The sequence below is a fragment of the Oxyura jamaicensis genome, chromosome 21, assembly GCF_011077185.1.
Source record: "Oxyura jamaicensis isolate SHBP4307 breed ruddy duck chromosome 21, BPBGC_Ojam_1.0, whole genome shotgun sequence".
NCBI classification, from domain to species: Eukaryota; Metazoa; Chordata; class Aves; order Anseriformes; family Anatidae; genus Oxyura; species Oxyura jamaicensis.
This window is the reverse complement of record NC_048913.1, coordinates 1-6244: the sequence shown is the minus strand read 5'-3', so window position 1 is coordinate 6244 and position 6244 is coordinate 1. Positions and strand designations below refer to the sequence as shown.

The 6244-nt window shown below is 61.5% G+C and overlaps 2 long non-coding RNA genes across 2 annotated transcripts in view; one reads left to right on the top strand and one right to left on the bottom strand.

Annotated features, from left to right (window-relative positions):
* LOC118177050 overlaps positions 1 to 4525 on the bottom strand; it is a 13354-nt gene extending 8829 nt beyond the window's left edge. Inside the window, exon 1 of the long non-coding RNA XR_004755657.1 lies at positions 4132 to 4525. This is a non-coding gene — a long non-coding RNA (uncharacterized LOC118177050). The remainder of the gene's footprint in view (positions 1 to 4131) is intronic.
* LOC118177052 overlaps positions 1 to 4672 on the top strand; it is a 17651-nt gene extending 12979 nt beyond the window's left edge. Inside the window, exon 3 of the long non-coding RNA XR_004755659.1 lies at positions 4519 to 4672. This is a non-coding gene — a long non-coding RNA (uncharacterized LOC118177052). The remainder of the gene's footprint in view (positions 1 to 4518) is intronic.
* The last annotated feature ends 1572 nt before the right edge of the window (positions 4673 to 6244 follow it).

Here is a 6244-nt window from a genome sequence, read left to right as displayed (position 1 = left end):
CCGGGGAGTCTCGCTCCGCCAACGGCGCGCGCCTCACCCCCCCCCCCAGAATCTTCCTTTTATCGCCTGGTGGTTCCGGTATACGTGACACATCCTGGTATGTTCTGCGGCTGCGCATGCTGTTGCTAGGGGGTCGTCTCGGTCCCTTTGGTGGTCGTGAAGATGAAGGCCGTAGTCTTCCTCTGCATTGTGACTCAACTTCTTTTCCATTATCTGGTCATGTCGGCCCAGCATGAAGCAGGAAGGCAGGATGCTGCCAAACTAGTTAACAACTTATCAAGAAGTGGTTACATGAGCCTTGCAACAGTGAGTTTAAACAAAAGATGAAAAGAAAGGGGGGAAGGGGGGGGCTCCCTCCTCCTTGCCGGTTTCAAGCGAATCCTTTATGTACTCTTTTGTTACATTAAGTAAGGAATTTCATCCTGTCTAGCCAGGCGCTTCACAGTTTCTTATCTCCCAGGAACCTTCACTACCCCCACTCTTCGAACAGAACAAAGACAATGAACAAACATTTATTGTATATTACACATTGCACATTTCAACCTTACCTGTTCAAATAATGAGCGAAGCTGACGTTCTGATTCCCGCACCCATTGTCTCAGGCAGTCCGAAGCTTTTCTCATTAAAAATGGTATTTGTCTGTCACCTCGGCTACATTTGTTAGCAAGAGCATGAACAACCATCGTCTTTCCCATTCCGGAGGACCACAGAACAAACAGCCTCTGCAATCAAAAAGATTTTCTTTTCAGTCCCCCTTTCAGCTTCACCTCCAGAAACCCAAAGCAGGCCAGGAAACTTTCACAGAACACAGAATTTCTAGGTTGGAAGAGACCTCAAGATCATCGAGTCCAACCTCTAACCTAACACTAACAGTCCCCACTAAACCATATCCCTAAGCTCTACATCTAATGAAAAGTCAGTTTTAGAATGAAAAGTCAGTTTTCCCGGGGACTTTAGCTCCACTTCCAGCTCCCCCCTCAGGGCACCACCTCCCTTCCCAGTAGCAGCCAGCTGGGGCTCAGGCGGCCCGGCTCAGACGCCCGCCCGCCCCCAACGGGGGCCCCGCAGACCCCGTGACGAGCGGGCAGAGGGGAAATGAGAAACAAAAGCCAGCACGTGCCCCGAGCAGGGGAACGGACGGATGGAAGGAGGGCCGGCGAGCACTCGCGCGCCACAACCGCGCCCCCCTGGGTCCTCTTTTCCCCCCGTGTTTTCCTTTGCTGTTCCTAGGCCTAATTTGCCCCAAGGTTTTTCCCTGTAGAGCTTTGGTTTGTTTTGCCTCGCTTTGCACTGCTCTGCTTTGCTTTGCTGTGCTAGGCTTCTTTTGCAGACCGTCCTGGCAATTTTGCCCATTGATGCATTTACGCACACAGGAATGCTAGGTCACCTAATTTGGCCTCCCCACAGCCCGCCAACCGTCCCTTGGGAGCTGGCAGGTAGGGGTGTGGGGGTCGGCCAGCCAGCCAAGTCTATTCCATGACCCCTGATACCTGGCGAGCCAGAAGCTGAGCTCCACTGCTGTTTGCCTGCGGAGGGTGAGGGGATGAGGTTTGGAAAGCCACTAAGTAATGACACGATTCCTAAAGCTACAGCGGAAGACAGGCAACAGAACTAATAATCACACTAGCATTTATTTTGCAAAGCAGCTAAAGCAAAGCGTCCAGGCAGGCAGCCACCCTGAGTGTCCCAGGTGGCAAGTCACTGTCGGCCTAGCAAGAAGCTCTGTCAGAAGAGTGAGCGGCATCCTGAGGCAGCTGGGGGCCGTGGGCACGCCGTCGCCTTGTGGAAGTGCGGCAGCGCCTCGTCCCGGGCGCTGCCCAGGGTGCAGCGGGTGGCCGAGGGTGAAGGGAGAAGTGGGGAGGGCGCGGAGGTGGCCATGCAAGTGCGTAGGCAACCGCTGTCAGGTGGGGCCGCCATGTGTAGGCGCCCCTCCCAGCCTCGTGGAACTTCCCCCTCCTCCTTGGCCGGAGTCTACTTCCCCCTCCTCCTTGGCCGGCTCTCCCCTTCCACCTGGTTGAGCCACCAGGTCTACCCCACCGTCAAGGCGATGAGGTCTACCCGCGGCGGCCACATGGCCGGAGGGCGGCCCGGCTGCCGAGTGTCCACGGCCACACGCACAGTGGCAGGCACGTGTGCACAGACGTGCGGGTGCCCGCACGCTTCCCTCCGGCGGCCCGCCAGGTTTATCCGCCGGCCTCTCGTGTGCAGGGGAATGGGTGAGAGGCGACATTCATTGGAATCGTTGACGCTTAAAAAACAAAAAACGAAAAAAACACCTCCCACCCCCCCCCAAAAAATAGAAAAGAAAAATAAAAGTAAAAAATAAAAAATAAATAAAAACTCACCAGCACCACCCACGCACCAGCAGCAAGAACACACGGGTTCCGCTTGTGGGCGGGGCGCCGAGAGGTCGTCCGAAGTGGGGAGAAAGCTTCCGGCGCTGAGATTGTGTCCGGCCCGTGTAGCCGTCGTTGAGAGTCCAGGTGTAGCCGCGGTGAAGATGAGATGCGACTCCCTCGGAGGAAGCGGCAGGTGTAGCAACCGCTGTGAATCGTGGTATGCACGCTACGCGTTGAAGGCAGTTCCCTTGGGCAAGCCGCCAGGTCTACCTGCCAAAGACTCGCTGTCAGGAGCGGCCAGGTCTAGCTGAAAATCGGAGACCAGGTCTACCCAATGAGCGCCCTCCGAAAGGCCGCCAGGTCTACCTGCCTTTCGGACACGTAGTCCCAGGGGCCGCCAGGTCTACCTGACGATCGGAGAGCACGTCTACCCGATGGAGGTCGCCCTCCGACCGGCCGCCAGGTCTACCTGGCGCAGCGATGCCGGCTCTAGCCGAAGCTGAGGCCTCGGACGGGCCACCAGTTCTTCCGGGCCCTAAGGACACCAGGTCTACCCGCGGTCGAGAACGCCGCGCCAAGGGCCGGCAGGGACCGTGGTCGAGCCCGGTCGGGCCGCCAGGTGTACCCGCTAGGCCAGCAGAGCCCGCTCGGCAGCCGCGTCTCGGGCGCTCGCCTCGCCGCGGCTGTCCGCCGCGCCCGAGCGGGGGAAACGGAAGTGTGTGGGGGAAAGGTCGGGTCCGACCCGGCGGAGCCGACAGGTCAACCCGCCCCTGGGAAAACGGAGAGCGACCCCTCCCGCGCCGCGCGGCGCGGGGAAGCGTTGCCGCGCGCGCCTCTCCGCGCCTCTACCCCTCCCCGGGAACGCCCGCCCGCCCCCAACGGGGGCCCCGCGGACCCCGGGACGAGCGGTCACAGGGGAAGCGAGGGACGGAAGCCGGCGCGTACCTTTTCCCCCGCGCCCCGAGCGGGGCAAACGAACGGACGGAAGGAGGGAGGGCCGACGGGCGCCCGCGCGCCGCGCCCGCGCCCCCCCCGGGGGGGTCCCCTCGGCCCGCCGCGCGCCTCCTCGGGCCCGGCCCGCGCCGGGGCGGCAAAGGCAAAGGCGCCCGACGGCGAGGGCGGCAAAAGTGACAAAAGCTTGTGTCGAGGGCTGACCCTCAATAGATCGCAGCGAGGGAGCTGCTCTGCTACGTACGAAACCCCGACCCACAATCAGGTCGTCTACGAATGATTTAGCACCGGGTTCCCCACGAACATGCGGTACGCGGCAGTGGAGAGGCGGCGCCCACGTCCAGCCGTGCTCTGATCCCGACCACGAGCGGCGCACCGCACCGGCCGCCGCCGCGGCGAGCGGCCGGCTAGTGCGAGCCCACCGAGGTGCCTCAGTGCTGCGGTATCGCTTCCTTTAGGCGGGATTCTGACTTAGAGGCGTTCAGTCATAATCCCCCAGATGGTAGCCTCGCTCCAGTGGCTACTCAGCCATGCACATCCAGCAAATGTCTAAACCTGCGGTTCCTCTTGTACTGAGCGCAACGACACAGCATCAGGAGGGTAAAACTAACCTGTCTCATGACGGTCTAAACCCAGCTCATGTTCCCTATTAGTGGGTGAACAATCCAACGCTTGGTGAATTCTGCTTCACAATGATAAGAAGAGCCGACATCGAAGGATCAAAAAGCGACGTCGCTATGAACGCTTGGCCGCCACAAGCCAGTTATCCTTGTGGTAACTTTTCTGACACCTCCTGCTTCAAACCCCAAAAGCCAGAAGGATCACCAGGCCCCGCTTGCACGGCCTGGCCCTTCACAAAGAAAAGAGAACTCTCCCCGGGGCTCCCGCCGACTTCTCCGGGATTGCTTGCATTACCGCACTGGGCGCCTCGTGGCGCCCATCTCCACCGCTCCGGATTCGGGGATCTGAACCTGACTTGCTTTCGATCGGCCAAGGGCAACAGAGGCCATCGCCCGTCCCTTCGGAATGGCGCTCACCTATCGCTTAGGACCGACTGACCCATGTTCAACTGCTGTTCACATGGAACCCTGATCCACTTCGGCCTTCAAAGCTCTCATTTGAATAGTTGCTACTACCACCAAGATCTGCACCTGTGGAGGCTCCAACTGGGCCCACGCCCCAGGCTTCCAGGCGCACTGCAGCGGCCCTCCTTTTCGTCGCGGCGTAGCCCCCGCAGCTCCGCACCGCCGGCGACTGCCGGGTATGAGCCCGACGCTCCAGCGCCATCCATTTTCAGGGCTAGTTGATTCGGCAGGTGAGTTGTTACACACTCCTTAGCGGCTTCCGACTTCCATGGCCACCGTCCTGCTGTCTGGATCAACCAGCACCTTTTCTGGGCTCTGATGAGTGTCGGCATCGGGCGCCTTAACCCGGCATTCGGTTCATCGCGCAGCGCCAGTTCTGCTTACCAAAAGTGGCCCACTGGGCGCTCGCATTCCATGGCCCAGCTCCACGCCAGCGAGCTGGGCGTCTTACCCATTCAAAGTTTGAGAATAGGTTGAGATCGTTTCGGCCCCAAGACCTCTAAACATTTGCTTGACCGGGTAAAACTGCCCTCGCCCGAGCGCCAGCTATGCTGAGGGAAACTTCAGAGGGAACCAGCTACTAGATGGTTTGATTAGTCTTTCGCCCCTATACCCGGGTCGGATGACCGATTTGCACGTCAGGACCACTACGGACTTCCACCAGAGTTTCCTCTGGCTTTGCCCTGCCCAGGCATAGTTCACCATCTTTCGGGTCCTAGCACGGACGCTCACGCTCCACCCCCCCAGCGGCGCGGGTGGGACAGGCCAGTGGTGCGCCCGGGGCCCGACGTGCGAGCGCCCCGGGATCCCACCTCAGCCGGCGTGCGCCGGCCCTCACTTTCACTGGGCTGCGGGCTTTCACACGAGCCGCCGACTCGTGCACGTGCTAGACGCCTTGGTCCGTGTTTCAAGACGGTGCGGGTGGGGAGCTGATGTCGCCGCGGACCCTGGGCGCCCCGGCGTGTCCGCACCCGGCCGGGTGGCGCTGCACAGTCGGGGTGCACTGAGCGCAGTCCGCCCCTGTCGACAGCGGCACTGGGGGCCGGCCGGCCCGGCCGTGCCCCCCTCCCCGCGCGGCCCCGGCGACGGGGCGCCGAGGGGGAGGGGGGGGGTGTGCAGAGGGTGCGGCGGCGGTCCTTGTCACATGGCCCCGGGATTCGGCGACGCGTTTGGGCCCAGCGGCTCTAACACCCGCCACCGCTCGCATGGCCGTGGGCCACCTGCCCGCCGGAGGCCTTCCTGGCCGACCCGGAGCCGGTCGCGGCGCACCGCTGCGGAGGAAATGCGCCCGGCAGGGGCTGGGCCATGGCCGGGCGGCGGTCCCCGGCGCGACCACCCCCTCCCACCCATCCTGGCGAAGGGGGGATGGAGGAGAAGTGGAAGCGGGGATCCGAAAGCGCCCGCGCCGAGACGCCCGGACAAACACGCGGCACGCCCCGCGGGAGATGGGCCGACCCCCACCGCTGCCTCCCCTGCACAAGCCAGAGGGAGGACAGCACCGGCATGACCCAAAGGCCGACCGAGCGCCGATCTCACCCCCCCGTGCAGGCCACACGACAGCACAATGGCACGGGCACCGCATGCGGTACCCCCACCCGCAGACAGACATGCGCGGGGGGCCGGCGGGGAGGGCGGCAGACCGCACATACTCTCCAATACTCTCCTCACCTCTCCAATAGTCTCCTCACCAATATTCTCCTCTCGAATACTCTCTAATACTCTCCAATACTCTCCTCTCCAATAGCCTCTCCTCTCCTCTGCTATCCTCTCCAGTACTCTGCAGTACTCTCCAGTACTGTCCTCTCCTCTCCAATATTCTCCTCTCCTCTCCAATTCTCTTCTCTCCTCACAGCAGAGGAAGAAGAGAAG